The 18,024-nt window shown below is 43.4% G+C and overlaps 1 protein-coding gene across 6 annotated transcripts in view; it reads left to right on the top strand.

The window, feature by feature from the left end:
* The window catches only part of CNKSR2 (connector enhancer of kinase suppressor of Ras 2), a 589,838-nt gene that overhangs the window by 540,674 nt on the left and 31,140 nt on the right, over positions 1-18,024 (top strand). The gene's annotated exons all lie outside the window — the stretch shown is intronic.

Genomic DNA, 18,024 nt, shown 5'->3' with positions numbered 1-18,024 from the left:
GACAGTCCATGTCCCATCTGTACCTTCAGTGTCACCAGGTCTCTGTCAGCCCCGTATCCGGTTCCAATAGGAAAAGGTGACGGGAACGCCATCTCAGTTGCTCCTGACCCAGTCTTAGACCCCGAATCCTTCCTGGGGATGATTCCTTCAAGCTGGTTTCCATTTACACTATTCTTCAGCTTCACTGCATACATCCTGCTCTTGGGCAGACTGCCTGTGCGTCTGACAGAACCAGGAAGTATCTGTCCTATAGCTCCCTGCTCTGTGCTGCTCTGCTCTGTGCCCCTCCCATATACTTAACTTCTTGCTCCCTGTGCCTAGACTAACACTGTTATCTATCCTATTCTCTATCTCTAATGTCCCCCCCTATTCTAACCCCGCTACTACTCTATGCTAACTTTATACCTAATCCTAAACATATGCACTGTACATTGCAGATACAAGACATCACAGTACATAAACATTACACATTAATAACAATGAGGTGCCGCAGGTAATCGGGTGAACAGTGTCCAGGGGAGAGGAGACACGTGAGGTTCCCCACCACCTCCTTTCCAGTTGCTAAAAGAAAATGCCCAAACTTTTATCATTTTTGTACCATTATGGGAATTGGGTTTAAATACTAACTACTATATTACAATGAACCTTACTTCTATAACATGGTAGATCGTTGAAAAGATGTCTACTCCTATGCACCACTCTGTGGTCTGTGCAGTCTTGGATCAACTCCCAACATGTTGGAAGATCATTAAAAAATAAAAGAAGTTCCAAGGCACAAGACTTTCTCCTCCAAGGGATCTCTTTATTGGTGATCACATACAAAAGGTAAAAAATACAAGAGAAATTTTGACCACGTAGAGCCGTTTACAAGTCAAATATAACAAAAGGTGTAGAAAATGAAAAAAAATAGTTATAAAAGAAAAAAGCAAGTGACATTTCGGCCACTTATGACCTTTTTCATGTCAAATATAATGAGGTGAGCAAAATAAAGAGGTGCAAAGAATACAATTGATGATTCCGCCACATAGGGCCATTTTCATGCCAAATATCGTAAAAGGTGTAAACCTCTTAGGGCCATTCTCAAGCCAAATATAATAGGAGATGTAAACCCCTCATGATATTTGGTTTGATAAAGTATTGTGGCCGAAACGTCACTTGTATTTTTTATCTTTTGTGTACTGTAACCAATAAAAATCCCTATGAGGAGAACATCTGGTGGTTTGGACCTTCTTGTGTTTTTTAATGGTAGACAGTTGAGTTGCATGGATATATCACACATACACTATACCGTATTACAGATTATTAAGGCGTATGGAAGTGAAGTAACTTTGTAATTGCATTATTTATCTTGTACTGAATCAAAACTCAAGAATAATCCATGAATCTGCCTGTTGACATCTTCTCATCAGACATATGCGGTACAATTTAGTATAATGGTAACCTGGCAATGGAAGTAGTGGTGGCTCTGTGACAGTTGTGACTCCCAATTAAAATGTTACCATTTTAGTAAAGCTCTGATTTGCCAGTTGTGAGAAATCTAGCACCGAAACATTATGCAAGTCAGCCTGGAAGTCCTTTGGGGGCGTTTCAGGCGCTTGGGCTTCTTCTTCCAAGTACAATGACTGTCTCCCCGTGCACTAACTGCGTGATCTGCATTTGTTTCTATGCTAGATTTATCACAACTGGCACATCAAATCTCTACAAAAAAAAGTATCAATTTAATTGGGGGGACAAGCAACTATGCAGCAATACCACTACAATATGTCACAATCCACAGACAGGTTTCCTTTAACACTTGTACACTACATTCTGGAAGATTTGGTCCAATTGTACATCAGATTAGCGTGATTAGTGTACAGTGCCTGTTGGAAGGCTACGCTTCCAAGAATGAAGATCATCAACGCAAACATTGATCTCATAGGAAATGCTGCCCAATGTTCGCTCAGAAGCTGGCAGAATCCTAAATACTGCCTTAGATAAGTAGAGCTATATGGTGCAACTCCAGCAAAATGCAAGTAAACCCATGTATAGGATACATTATTAAAGTCTCCATGTAGACTACATAAAAATGTAACCGTAAACATTTTATTTTGTTAGCAAGGTACCATGTAAATGCCTGAATCAAGGGATCGCCATGCAGCCGATTGTAATCTGTTCGCAAATGTGGCAATGTGTGTTCAATTCCAATTCCGCATCACCATAATAAAGCAAACAGCCATAGTGTGCGCTAATAATGTCCTGGACAACGCGATCCTAAATATCATGCTGAATCAGTCTATCCCGTCATATTCCACAGTTCCAAGTATAATCCGTGTCTTGGAAGATACATTGTGATGATTCCTCACGTTAGTTATCGTCTCCTACGCATGTTATTCATATTGATGAGTACAGAAGTAGTCAGTGAGTTGTGACGTCATTACTGCTCTGATATGGAAACTTCTCAGTGGGAGCAGAAACAGCAGCTTGCTATAATTACTTTATTCTAGAAAACTCCCATATGTAGACCTTACCAGTAGTATTTTTGCGCCAGTATGTACATATAAACGGTTTTCTTAGGCGGCCTTTCTCCCCGATCCACAGGACAGATAATATATGTCACTTATGGCCCCACATGTCAGTACAACAGGCGTCCTGAGCCCCCTGTTCTTCATGACCATGGTGAGCTGGAGTTTGAATTCCGTTCCATTCATACTCATAAATGCCCCAATGTAAAATCTATAGTCGAGTCCCCAACCTAGCAAAGTTATTTGCCTAAGTGATCTCATTGCCATTATATTACCATTAAAGGTAATGACATACAGTATATCATGTAGCACTGGAGGCTAGACCAGGAAAGCCAGCAGCATTTTATACACGAGGTCTTGCATGGCAATCCTTGCGAGGGGCTTTTCTCTATCGATTTCTCTTTCCTATGGAACCCCTTTAATTTCTATTTCCTGAAGTGACATGTATGCTGCAAGTACAGTACAGGTAATAATCTGCAGAAATCCTCATACTACCCGCCAATTAATGTGCCGCAGTAATGATTACACTGCATAAAAATAGAGCAATTTTTCTTTCCATAGTTCGTTTTTTCTTATTCAATAATAAAGACCAGGCCGCCTCTAAAAATAAAATCAAATCTATTGATCTCTGACATTACATCTGACATGTTCATCTTTCTTGGATTCTGCTTCTTGCTCCAGGGATATAAAAATACAATATTGTAGCAGATAATGATATTGCTCATGTCAATGAGATGCAGCATGGTTTGCTGTACTTTTTCACAGCAGCAATGTTATGTCATCGCTAGACTCTTGCTGCATGGATTTCGCATCTCTGTGTTTTGTGCACAGTGCTGAATTTAGATATTTCCCTCTATAGTTAATCTCCATTGGGTATTTCTACACGATACTTAAATTAACCGAGCTGTATGGACGACTATGAAGCTCATACAATATTCCCTTTCTCACAACTCCTACTTTGTCGCTGTGCACGAATGCCTCCTGACACACCTGTATTCACACTCTTGTGTAATGACGCATGATTATCTGACACTATGAATTATTTTTAATTTTTTTTTTTTTTTTTTACCAAAGAGAACCTGACAGCTGATACATGCTGCCCGATTCATTGGTGGGTCGCCGGTGGCTTCTCCCTCCCCCACTGCCAGTGACCTACACGTGTGTAGGGAGTGACCTATCACTCCATGGGAGAGGGTAAGGAGAAGCCGCCAGGAACGCATCTGTTAAACTAGTCGGCGACTTTTCAGTTGTTTTCCTCTCAAACATACCAGGCTGAGATCATGAAGTCATTGCCTGGTACGTGTCCGTGGATCAGGCACCATGCATCAGCTGTTAGATTTCTTCTAAGGCCGTGTGCACATGGTGGGTATATGGTCAGTATTTTACATCAGTATTTGTAAGCCAAAACCAGGAGTGGAACAATCAGAGATAAAGTAGAATAGAAACACGTCACCACTTCTGGATTTATCACCCACTCCTGGTTTTGACTTACAAATATTGATGTAAAAAACGCACCAAATACTCAACGTGTGCACGTGGCCTAAAGATATTTTTATTGCATGCAGATTTCTGTTATTTGCATTACATGAAAATTTTCTTGTGGATGTGCCGTGGTTTTTATTCCTGGCATGGATTAGGATTATTGACATTGTTCCCCGTAGACTAGAGCAGTGAAAGAGTTAAGGTCACAATCCTTGGAGGTCATCCTGAGTAACCTATGGCAGTGAAGTGATTTTTGCCTCCATATGTGATGGTCTATGCCATAAAGAGGATTAATGCCAGTATACTGGGTGGTCTAAGGTAGAGAAAGCGTTTACTTCAAAACCTCTCATAGACCTAGGATAGTGTGGGGTTAGTCTTTTATACTTAGGCTCAAGTGTTATACTTGTCATCCTTGCTCTAGCTTTGTCCTGCCTGTAAAAAGGAAATGGAATCAGTTCCTAATTGTTGGGTGCCGTAGTTTGATTAAACCTCCACCCGTCATGAGAATTTGGCTCTGAAGCATGGAGTTAGAGCAATGCTCACCACCATGGTGCTGGAGATTGCAGCACTTGGCTATCTCTAGCATTTCCATTGAAAATATATAGATCAGAGGTGCATGTTTTCACCCTGCACTTCATTCAGATGGGGTTCTTCAGTGGGGGTCCAATGATCAGACCACCAGTGATTCGGAAGTTTTCTCTTAAGAATAGGGAATAACTTCAAAGTTTGGTGCAAACCTTCTGCTTTTTCAGCTCTCTGTTCTCTCTGTGCACTGATCCTTGAGATAAGTGCAGTGGGGAGATAGCCAGGGCTGGGCAGCAGTAACTGTGCAATCTGTGATCAGGTAGAGCACTTCATGAACAGTCTGCGCAATCGGGGAGAAATCAGGGAGTCTGTGCGGCCATTCAGCTTAAAGGGAGTTTCTAACCCGGTTTACAATCTTAACATAGCCCCAAATATTATCATGTTATATATTAGCTGTTCTGGTCCCTTTGGTTTCAGTTAGCTTTCCTGGTATTAATGTGCATAGGCCCCTTATTAGGCTAAATTCAGGATTTGCTGCTGATTTGCATTGCGGATTCTGCACCATCAATGCACAGCAAAAATCTGTTAAATAATTGGGGTTTTCATAGTCCCATTCACATGTTGCAGAAAAAAAGCCTCTTGGAATTGAAAGCATGATGCGCATTTATATCTGTAGCATGCTCGTTCTTGTGTGTATTTTCATTACAATTCCCCAATGTGTCAAGGGAGGTTATCACCCTATTTGTCCTTCTTGTAGAGGTTTGTTTGTTTTTCTACTTTGTAGACTACTTTTTTTCATTCTTTTCGAGTTTGCCTAGGGTACTTGGTTATGCACCGAGTATCACGGGTGTTTGCGTCCCCATGGCTGCATGCTTCGCTGCTGTTAGACAGCCTCAGGACATGCAGGGATTGCCCGTGGTCGTCAGGCTACCCCCTGCATTTTTTGTGGCTGTCTAGCAGCCACAAAACATGTGGCCACAGGGACTCGAACAGGTCACTTGAGCACCCGCAATACTCTGTGCATACCCGAGCACCCTAAGCAAACTCGAGTAACGAGCACTTGCGCTCATCGCTATTATATTACATTGCAATCCTTCCTGTGATGATAATGAATTGACTGCTGAGAAGTGATCTCTACAGAACTGGAAGTTTTAACTTATTTTATTACTCAATAAATGGCTTGAAAGCTGAAAGATTAGAATCATTTTTATATTGGCAGTAGTAAAGAAAATTAGGGAAAACAAGCTAGGAAAGAAATGTAGGAAAAAATAGGTGAAAATTTAACATAAATATGATTCAAACAATAATTAATTTCATGGCAATACATTGCTATTAATGAATGGCATATTATATCACTGTGAGGTAGTGCTGTTATTCGGATAGGGGATACTCGCTCAGCAGCCACAAAATCAGATCCGGCACAGGTTTTCATAAAGCATAACACAGTCCATGCGGTTTATTCCACCTTCATAAACCCATAGAAGCAACATAAACAGCATTACAGCATAGCGTCCATTATAGCTTCACTCTGGTTAAGCCTGTAGTCACACAGGTTACTCAATGTCCATACTCAGGCTCTTCAGCCTCATCATTATCTCACCCACGTCAGGGTTTCCTCATGGCTGTTTCCCCACGGTTCCAGACATCCACTCTCTTCTCTGGGATACTCAGACGCTGGCAGCCATGACACACAGCCACTCCACAGGCTGTTAGCCAGGAGATGCTTCTCCTAGCAGGACCTTCCACACTGGAGCAACCGGGTCCCAGCATTCACTCCATGTGACCTACCCTGGCCACATTATATGGTTCATAGCCACGCCCACTGGGTCACATGACTCTGACCTCATCACAGGTAACAACACATAAGTCTCCATCTCAAGGCCACCCACCTTGAGATACATCACCGTCCTTCCATATTCTGCCACTCATCCTCTCTCTTGGGACATCCACACAGCGCCCCCTAGCGGACACAGTGGCCATTACACCACATACCTCCCCCCTCTGTTCAAACTTGTGGGGTTGAACACACAACATTACATCAGGCTCTCGAGACCGGGCACTCATTACACCTTGCCCCACAGGTCGAGAGAACCGTCTCCATCTTTCATACGGCCTCATCTCTACATTAGGCCTCCCACGCCCCCAGCGGTCAGAATATCAGCCCTGATCTTTGGCCCTCCATTTACAGTCTGTCTGCATCATCAGACACTGTTTGGTCACCACGTTCCTCTCCCTGTTTGTTCCGTTCCCCGACCATCTTCCCCGGTTGGTACGGTCATCAGTCTTAATCGGGCCTACTGCTTGGCCTGAGTCTAACTCATTCAGGGTCTCACAGGAACTACAGTCTCTCAACGTCGTACGGCCCATTGAACTGCCACTTGCTAACCTTCTTCGGCCATCTGCCCTGTCATTTCTTGGCGGAACCCTTCGGGTCCTTACATCTTGGGTTGCAGGCGGCCGCCACCTGGTATTCCGTACTTCTTTATTAATTCGCCGGCAGTCCCGCCTCAACTGCTCAATTTTTTGCAGGTACCACACTCGATACTCCACGAGCATCCGAAAGTCTCTCAGGCTCTCCATGGAGCCAACCACCATGATGGGAATCCTACCCACTTCACTGGATACCTGGTCTTCATCATCAGGAGGGATCCTCACCCTCACCACACCGGAGATATTCACAAGGTCTTGCATTACCATCCCGGATCTTCCAATGATTCTCCCAATCAGAGCTTTGGGTACCGGAACCACATCTTTCCGCAAACCCATTCGATTCATAGCCTCCCTTGCTAACTCTAGGCGTCGAGCAGCCTTCACATTACTCCGCCTAACCAGCTGTTTGGTGTGAAGACATTGCAGATGCATGTTTTTCAGGATAGCCACCCGCTTTGCTGTGTCTTCCCTGGTTGATATTATAACCAACTGCCGAGTCTCAGGCACCCAGTGCACCTTACACGCCTTGACCGCCTCTTTGAAAGCCTCATGCACACTTTCCTCAGCACAGGCTTCTTGCATGTCTTCTGGTACATCAGTCACAACCTTGAAGGTCGTGGCCTTGCTCTCTTCCAGGCCAGGAGGCTCTGGCTTTACCACGGACACTTCCCTCACTACAGTTGCCCCTACCGGGTGACTGTCTTCTTCAGTTCTCAGCTCCTCAATTTCACGAGATCTCATCTCTTCACGACCGTCTGCCAAGACGGGCACCGGGAGTTTTGTCTTGTCCTCACTTGGGTCGGGCCGCTGTAAGTTTTCGTCCACCAACTTCTTCTCCCGCAGAAGACCTCTTACAGTTTCTTTGAGCCCTTCCACATCTTCTCTTAAGGTATTGTTCACGCTGTGCCACGTTGACAGCTGACCTCTGAGCTTCAAGACTTCTTTCTCGAGCTCCTCCACTCTGTGCTCAGCCGTTTATCTCATGACTCTTTCTCGTTCGAGATGTTCCTTCACTGTCTCTTTTATTAACTGTATCTCCTGATCTTATTCTCTTTTGGCCAGCACGTGTTGCACCACTACTTCTTTAATTACATCGTCAAAGGGTACCACTGGGTCAGCCCCATCAGTCGAGTGAACTCTCCAGTTGCCGTCCACCCGTGGGTCTAGTCTAGTCATCTCATTTCCCAGCCCACCATCCGTCATGTCACGAGACGTCAGGTCCGTAAGTTGGGCAGATGTACCCCTTCCTCCGGTCACTTCTAACTCTGACCCGTCCACTTTAGGAGGCGTCACCGTCTCAAGGTCTGCGAGCCCAACATTAGAAATGTCTCCATCCCCTTGCTGTAGAGGAACTCCCCTCTCCCACAAGCCAGAGAAAAGTCTAGAGTCGCGGCCTATCACCACTGGACAGGACAGATACGGGACTATCGCTACATCCTGCCCCTCGATGTCCCAACCTGTCTCAAAGACTACCCTGGCGACCGGGCAACTCTTAGTGCGCCCGTGGTTGCAAGTAACCCCGACCTTTCTGCCTGGTATCTCCGGAGCAACCCGCACTAAAGTCACCGGGCTCTCAGGGTTGACCAGACCAACCATATCTTCATTATCTATCTGGAGGCCACACCCCCTTGGCATCATGCCGGCTGGGTAGTTTACCAGACAGATAGGACAGACATAAGACATTTGCTCCTGGCAACAGTTCGTCTGTACCAGCTTTTCCACATTGGGATGCTCCGCCCCCATTCCCTGGGACTCCACCCCTTTTGGGACTCCACCCCTTTTTGGGTTACCACCTCCCTCGTGGACTCCACCTCTCTTTGGGTTACCACCCCAATTTGGGACTCCACCCCGTTTTGGGCTACCACCCCGATTTGGGTCACCGCCCCCTTCTGGGACTCCACCCCCTTTCGGGATCTCCCCATGTCCGTTATACCAGTCTTCTCAGACCACAGTTCACATCAAACAGTTTGTCTCTTTTACAATACCACACAAGTCTTTGTTGGCACCACCACAGCTCATGCTGTCACCGATCACCGACACCACCGGCTGCTGTTCACAAACAGCGGCTGGTGTCCTCTTCGTAACCCCGCCGAGTTACAGGAAGCCGCTTGTCCCCCTTCGTAACCCCGCCGAGTTACAGGAAGCCGCTTGTCACCTTCTTGACTCCCACTGAGCCACCGCAGGCTGAGTTAAGAAAAGAAAAAAAAACCACCACACAAAACTCACGTGTCCTTTCTGTGTGCTATTCAGGATGTACCGTCTCCGCCTGAGACCGTCCAACACATAGGGCGCACTGGGTGCTATTCAGGGAGCTGCCCCCCTCCCAGGGTTTCCTAACACACCGGACTCACCAGGTCCAGGGGCTCAGCGGGTGCTCTTCCGGACATCCGTCTCCTGCCTGAGACTGCCCAACACTCACGCCTCACCAGGTCCAAGGTCATACCACGTGCTCCAGGGATCCGATTCTTCTCCCAAAACCTCCCAACACTGACCCTCCAGGACCTTGCTCACTGATCCCTCTAGGTACACAGTCTTTCCCACTGACCACAGTCAGTACAACACGAACACCTGTCCATTACCTGTGTCGGCCACACAAGTCCTCGGATACCTCTTCTCCACAGAGGCACCCTATATCAATCACCAGTCTCTTGCTCACTGACCCCGGTCAGTACAACACGGCTTTCACGGCCGTCACCTGCTGGCCGCGCAGGTTCTCGGACCCCTCTACCGCAGAGGTGTCCTATCAGTCTCTTTCTCCTGGGGAAACGGACGCACTGGGCTCACCAATCTGGACAGTGCCTTACTCACTAGGCCGCCCCACGGTTCCAGAACCACAGCCGGGCAGTGGCTTCCCCAACAGTCAGCCCTCCTGGCTCAGCCTTGCCAGCACTGTAACATATGCCTTCGGAAACCATTGCCCTTAGCAACCGAAACTTTGCAGTCCTTTTCCGTTGCCCCTAGCAATAAGGCTACATTATTGCCCTTTGCAATTCTCCACCACATATGAGGTAGCGCTGTTATTCGGATAGGGGATACTCGCTCAGCAGCCACAAAATCAGATCTGGCACAGGTTTTCATAAAGCATAACACAGTCCATGCGGTTTATTCCTCCTTCATAAACCCATAGAAGCAACATAAACAGCATTACAGCATAGCGTCCATTATAGCTTCACTCTGGTTAAGCCTGTGGTCACACAGGTTACTCAATGTCCATAGTCAGGCTCTTCAGCCTCATCATTATCTCACCCACGTCAGGGTTTCCTCATGGCTGTTTCCCCACGGTTCCAGACATCCACTCTCTTCTCTGGGACACTCAGACACTGGCAGCCATGACACACAACCACTCCACAGGCTGTTAGCCAGGAGATGCTTCTCCTAGCGGGACCTTCCACACTGGACCAACCGGGTCCCAGCATTCACTCCATGTGACCTACCCTGGCCACATTATATGGTTCATAGCCACGCTCACCGGGTCACATGACTCTGACCTCATCACAGGTCCTTCAAGCCTTTACACACGCTAAACAACAGTGCTTTAAACACACCCCCTGGGTGGGTTTGTAGGTAACCAGGTCCACCCATCTGTCTAGTTACCTGGAGACTTCTCCCTTACACATTGAAACAACACCTCAGCAATATCATTGCTGAACAACACATAAGTCTCCATCTCAAGGCCACCCACCTTGAGATACATCACCGTCCTTCCATATTCTGCCACTCATCCTCTCTTGGGACATCCACACAGCTCCCCCTAGCGGACACAGTGGTCATTACACCACAATCACCTATATAGAAAGATTTCAGTAACATTCCAGAATATATTGATGGGCTTCCAATTTTTAAGGGTAGAAAAGGTAACTGTGTCAAGATGTGTTTTGCTTAAAACATTTTTTCCTTGTAAATAATTTTATAATTTGTGCAAATAGATGGCATCCAGCATCTGCCATTTTCCTTGCAGTCATGGCTTCTCATTCTTGCATGGTGTGTGACATGGAATGACTGCAGCCTCATTCTAATGGAACACCATTTCCTATATATCTTTATATATGGTTTTCTATTGCAATTTTGACCTTCCGTGCTTTTTGTTGACTTCTGATTAAAAATAGGCGTCTTGTACGTGCAGCGGTATGAGGTAAATATGTATATCTGTGTATAATTTCACGTTCTTCGACAGTCACCATGACAACGTGTATCTTTAGAGCAGCTGATCAGCCGCAGGCCGCACATTTCTATTCAGCAGCTGCATTTAACTTTTGCTTGTGTAGAATTCCTGCGCCGATGAGGTGGTGCTTTCCATCTGCAGTAATGATTTCCCTATCTCCAAGGAAACATGTTCGGCCACTTCACTTCTTATCACTGAGTAATGTCTGAGTGCCTTACACCGCACTCATTAGCGCAGCTTTCTGGTAGAAACCTGGACTGGGCGTGGGAAGAAATTGTAACACTTTTTCTATTTTTGTAAACTTCTAAGTAACAACAATGTGAATTTAGTAACTTAAAAAACGTCTCATTATGTAGATTAGAATTTCCGAAGCACTGAAAACCCATTGCCCCCAATCACACGCTGGAGCTGTTTGGTATTAGTTAATGTTGATTAAGCTTGCCTTCTTCTCCTGGAATATTAATATTATCCTGACATGTATCAGGGAACCCACATCCGCAGTCAGAGAAATATAATTTTTTATGACGGCCATTCAGAAGCAGTGCTGCAGAGCGTCATTCCAATCTGGCACATACAGTGGGAGCTAGAGACAATTCCTTTAATTATTTTAATGACCGGAGCAAATATACCTTACGGTGTGTGTCTATACAAAATGTATTATGCATAGTAAAAGGAGTTGTTCTGCCTTAGGCTACAAGTCTGCAGTCACACTATATGACTGAGGACTTTTGCATCATCACATCACATGCGCTGTGAAGATTCTCCCGTGCCAGGAACGTGTGGTCATGTTACTGCAAATATGCGATTTGCATACTTATGCCACATTCCTTCTAGATTTGCATTGAGCAAGGCCATGCCCATATAGGTGGCACTTCACTGCATGTATCCAAACCACATACTTGTGGTCACATGCCCGACGCTTGCGTGACTGGCATCGGAGAATTCTCACAGCACGCAGTGCACTTGATATGACGATTCACAAGTCTGCAGTAACATAGAGTGACTGCAGAGGCCAGAGCAACTCTGCTGCCTCATCATAATGAATCACTTCACTCAGAGATTTAAATGGAATCGCCAAAGTAAGTGCTCAGCATAGAGCGCAGGATAAATGTGATCCAAAATGTTATGTAAAATGTTCCCTACAAAAGCTTCAACTCAATCCACAAAAAAAGCAAGTCCTCACTCAGGTCTGTCATCTGTTAACGGAAATATAGGAATCTTCCATGTTACTGGTAGTACAAAGGCTCTGGAAAAGTTAAATGGGTCCTCGCACTCCAAAAGAAACTCAGCAAATTCTACACTACCAAATTCAAATGCCCCTCCCTTCTGAGCTACAGTGTGCCTGAACCACATTTAGTGTCTACATGTTTGGCATTTCTGTACCGATGAGAGCTTGCCTAATTAACAGGTGCGTGTTTCCTGAAGCACAAGCTGGGAATAACGTACTGGGCATTACAATAGCAGTTTGCACTTTTCACTCAGCAAAATCCACTGCTGCTTGTTTCTGTAAAACTTCCATGGAGTCAAAATTGTCACCACACCTGTCCATAAACTCCAAAAGGGGTATCATTTAAAAAAAAATTGTGTCTTTTCTAGCACTTAGGGGCTCTGTTCTAGGAAAATCTGTGCTCCAGGAGGCAAATAGCGCTCTATCCCTCCTGAGTCTCGCCATATGGCTAAGGTTGGAGTCACACACAACGTAGAAAAATACGGACCGTATTGTACGGCCGTAATACGCATAAAAATGGTCCCTCAATAGTGCGCCGTATGTCATCCGTTGTAAGGGTGTGGCCGCGTATTTTTCTCACGTAAGAATCCGTATGGCATCCGAATACCGTTTTTTTCTTGCAGGCTGGCAAAACGGACATATAATAGAGCCCAATGACAGGTTTTCAAATCCAAATGAAAGAATAGATCTAGACACATAGAATACATATATTGAGACACACATATATATACGAGTATATTTATATTTCAGAGAGTTCTTCATAGCAGAATAGCCGCTAATTCAATTGCCAGCTTCTAACAAATCATTCCCCAACCCGACATAAAATGACACATGGTTTACAGTAAATCATTTCATTTCATGTTTTTTTTTATATGTCCCTGACTAATAATTAGATGAGGGTTTGTGTGCAAAATTTGGGAGGTGTAGGTGTTAATTTAAGGGGTTAATTCGTTGTTAAAAAAATGTGTGGACTCCCTCTGTAATTTGTCACCCAGAGAGGTAAAGCAGGTGAGTGCGGGCAGATTTTAATAGCCATGAGAGGGACCATTGTTTTTGCCCCCCCCCCCCCCCCCCCGGCTACAAAAATCTGCCCCCAGACACCCCAGAAATGGTGCATCTATAAGATGTTTCAATTCTGGCACTTATCCTCTCTATTCCCATTGCCCTGTATCGGTGGCGAATGGGTTAATATAACAAATTACAGCGGGAGTCCATGCATTTTTTTACAACGAATTAACCCCTTAAATTAACACCTACACCTCCCAAATTTTGCACACAAACCCTCATCTAATTATTAGTCAGGGACATATAAAAAACATGAAATGAAATGGTTTACTGTATGTAAACCATGTGTCATTTCATGTAGGGTTGGGGAATGATTTGACAGAAGCCGGCAATTGAATTAGCAGCTATTCTGCTATGAAGAACTCTGTGAAATATAAATATATATATAAATATGTGTCTCAATGACATGTGTATGTGTATGTGTGTGTGTGTGTATGTGTGTGTGTATATATATATATGTGTGTGTGTATATGTGTATATATATATATATATATATATATATATATATGTGTGTGTATTCTATGTGTCTAGATCTATTCTTTCGTTTCTTTATTAAACCTGTCAGTGTGATTTTACTGTATCGCGCACTGAATTGCCGGCTTTTCTAAAAGACACCGGGTGCGTATTTCTCGCAAGTCACATGTGTGGTCCGTGTGTAATGCGTATTTTTAGCGCACCCATAGACTTGAATTGGCGTACTACGGCCGTAGTACGCTGACAATCGCAGGATGCTGTGATTGGCACGGGCCGTAAAATATACGCAAGAAAAATACGGCTGATGGGAGCTGCCCCATAGAGAAATATTGGTCCGTGTGTAACGTGTTTTTTAACACCTCTCACTCGTCCGTATTCCTCTCTAGTGTGACGCCGGCCTAAGCAGTACTATTCAGCCACATATGGGGTATTTCTACATTCAGCAGAAATTCAAACAAGGAGAAACCATGAGTATATGTTGCCACAATTGTATCAAAAAATATATAATTTATTAACAAAATGTTATACAAAATTCAGGATTCAATACATATCACAATGGTTACATGGGTTTATCTTCCAATATCGTCACTAAATCCATAGGTTTGAATGACCAAAGGATACAAGACAGGAAAAAATTTGCTGAAAATGGCACATACGGTTAAATATTACCATTAAATACAGATTCCATATATCTCCATAGTGGAAAACATGTGCCAACAGATATAGTGAAAAAAAGGAGGACTTCCCAATGTAGTGACTATCACATGTCTGCTAAACACTATACCATATATATTTTGCTCTAACTGTTTAATTTATTGTGTCCAATGCATATTTGTTTTTTACTCTTTTTTTGGATGGCAATATCATTGAATGTTCTGTGTATACATTCCCTATTTTTCTGGAAAATATGTATATATATATATATATATATATATATATATATATATAATTTTTTTTTTATTTTTTTGTGTACTTATTTATATAAATGTAATTTTTTTGGATATATTGATGCATGCATTCATAATATTTATTCGCACGGTGCACTTATGGGAATTTTTTCTTAATCCTGTCACTTTTATATAGAATCGCAGATGTGCAGCCTCATTTTTTTCATGCCCGGAGTGATGCCACACTTGTGTTGCGTGGTGGTGTGCTTGGCGCCGGCCCCCTCATGTGACCGGAATTGTGTGCTGAAACCAAGGCTTGAATTGGATGAGTGAGGCATTTCCGCGTTCCACGCATGCGCACTTCTTATTTCACTTGCGGTCATGTGACCGGAACGGATCACTATGTATACCGGACTGAGGCCCAGATTAGGCCACGCCCCCTGAGGAAGCGACATCTTGTGTACGTGAAACGCGCGTCGGGGTATGTTACCTGGGTCAAGCCGGGACCTTCTAACACTTATGGGTAACAATTCTTTGTTAACCCTTATTTTCACATTTCATACTGTTTATATGGAGTGGTATAGTGTTTAGCAGACGCGATAGTCACTACATTGGGAAGTCCTCCTTTTTTTCACTATATCTGTTGGCACATGTTTTCTGCTATGGAGATATATGGAATCTGTATTTAATGGCAACATTTAACTATATGTGCCATTTTCAGCAAATTTTATCCTGTCTTGTATTCTTTGGTCATTCAAACCTATGGATTTAGTCACGACATTGGAAGATAAACCCATGTAACCATTGTGATATCTATTGAATCACAAATTTTGTTTAGCATTTTGTTAATAAATTTATATATTTTTTGATACAATTGTGGCAACATATACTCATTGTTTCTCCTTGTTTGTATTGCTGTATTTGAGTCGCCATTTAAGATGGGTATCTGATTAAGATTATTGCTGGTATATCTTTTTGCATTCAGCAGAAATTGTGGAACAAGTTTTGGTGCTATTTTTACCCATTTCCCTGTTTGAAACTATAAAATCTGGAGCTAAAATAAAATTGTGGTGTTAAAAATATAATTATTTTTTCTTCGCTGCCCAATGGTATACAATTCTGTGACACACCTATATGAATTCATTGAGAGGTGTAGTTTGTAAAATGGGGTCACTTATAGGGCATTCTGCTGTTCTGCCAGCTTATTGGCTCTCCTAGTGGGTAATGGTACCCTCAAGCCATGACCGTAAAATCTGCTGTATAATATGGCTCCCTTATGAACTTTTGCACTGTGCCTCAAAAGTAGTTCCTGTTCACATGTTGGGTATTGGCGCACTCAGAAGAAATTTTTACAACAAACTGAGGTCCATTTTTTCCTATTAGTCCTTAGAAAAATTAATAACTTAGGGCTAAAACAACATTTTAGTGGTAAAAATGTACAGTAATTATTTTTTCTTCAACACCAATTGGTATAAAATTCTGTGAGGCACATGGGGTGTCATTATGATCACTGCACCCCTAGATGAATTCATTGGGGAGTGTAGTTGGTAAGATGAAGTCACTTATGAGTTTTTTTTTTACTGTTCTGGTATAACAGAAGCTCTGCCAATGTGTCATGGCACCCTCAAACCATTCCAGCAAAATCTGAACTCCAATATGATGCTTATTCCCTTCTGAGCACTTCGCCCCAAAAGTAGTTTCCAATCACATATGGGATATCTGTATAATTAGGAGGAATTGCACAAATTTTAGGGTCGATTTTTCTTTTCCTGCTATCCTTGTGAACATTAAAAAAAAATAGTCTAAAACAATATTTTTGTGAGAAAAATACATACAGGTGCTTCTCACAAAATTAGAATATCATCAAAAAGTTAATTTATTTCAGTTTTTCAATACAAAAATGGAAACTCATATATTATATAGAGTCATTACAAATAGAGTGATCTACCTCAAGTGTTTATTTCTGTTAATGTTGATGATTATTGCTTACAGCCAATGAAAACCCAAAAGTCGTTATCTCAGTAAATTAGAATATTTTACAGTCGGTATGGAACGTATTCAGACCCCTTTAAATTTTTCACTCTTTGTTTCATTGCAGCCATTTGGTAAATTCAAAAAAGTTCATTTTTTTTCTCATTAACGTACACTCTGCACCCCATCGTGGCTGAAAAAAAACAGAAATGTAGAAATGTTTGCAAATTTATTAAAAAAGAAAAACTGAAATATGACATGGCTATAAGTACTCAAACCCTTTGCTCAGTATTGAGTAGAAGCACCCTTTTGAGTTAGTACAGCCATGAGTCTTCTTGGGAATGATGCAACAAGTTTTTCACACCTGGATTTGGGGATCCTCTGCCATTCTTCCTTGCAGATCCTCTCCAGTTCCGTCAGGTTGGATGGTGAACGTTGGTGGACAGCCATTTTCAGGCCACTCCAGAGATGCTCAATTGGGTTTAGGTCAGGGCTCTGGCTGGGCCAGTCAAGAATGGTCACAGAGTTATTCTGAAGCCACTCCTTTGTTATTTTAGCTGTGTGCTTAGGGTCATTGTCTTGTTGGAAGCTGTACTTCCGGCCAAGTCTGAGGTCCAGAGCACTCTGGAAGAGGTTTTCTTCCAGGATATCACGCATTCGTGTTTCCTTCAATTGCATCTAGATGTCATGTCCCTGCAGCTGAAAAACACCCCCATAGCATGATGCTGCCACCAACATGTTTCACTGTTGGGAATGTATTGGGTAGGTGATGAGCAGTGCCTGGTTTTCTTCACACATGCTGCTTAGAATTAATACCAAAAAGTTCTCTCTTTGTCTCATCAGACCAAAGAATCTTATTTCTCATAGTCTAGGAGTGCGTCATGTGTTTGTTTTTTTTAGCAAACTCTATGCAGGCTTTCATGTGTCTGGTACTGAGGAGAGGCTTCTGTCAGACCACTCTGCCATAAAGGCCTGACTGGTGGAAGGCTGCAGTGATAGTTGACCTTGTGGAACTTTCTCCCATCTCCCTACTGCATCTGTGGAGCTCAGCCACAGTAATCTTGGAGTTCTTATTTACCTCTCTCATCATGGCTCTTCTCGGACAATTGCTCAGTTTGGCTGGATGCCCAGGTCTAGGAAGACTTCTGGTGGTCCCAAACTTCTTCCATTTAAGGATAATGGAGGCCACTGTGCTCTTAGGAACCTTGAGTACTGCAGAAATTCTTTTGTAACCTTGGCCAGATGTGTGCCTTGCCAAAATTCTGTTTCTGAGCTCCTTGCCCAGTTCCTTTGACC

The sequence above is a fragment of the Dendrobates tinctorius genome, unplaced genomic scaffold (assembly GCF_039654945.1).
Source record: "Dendrobates tinctorius isolate UK_male_01 unplaced genomic scaffold, ASM3965494v1 ptg000016l, whole genome shotgun sequence".
NCBI classification, from domain to species: domain Eukaryota; kingdom Metazoa; phylum Chordata; class Amphibia; order Anura; family Dendrobatidae; genus Dendrobates; species Dendrobates tinctorius.
The sequence above is the reverse complement of the archived record's forward strand: the minus strand, read 5'-3'. Positions and strand labels throughout refer to the sequence as shown.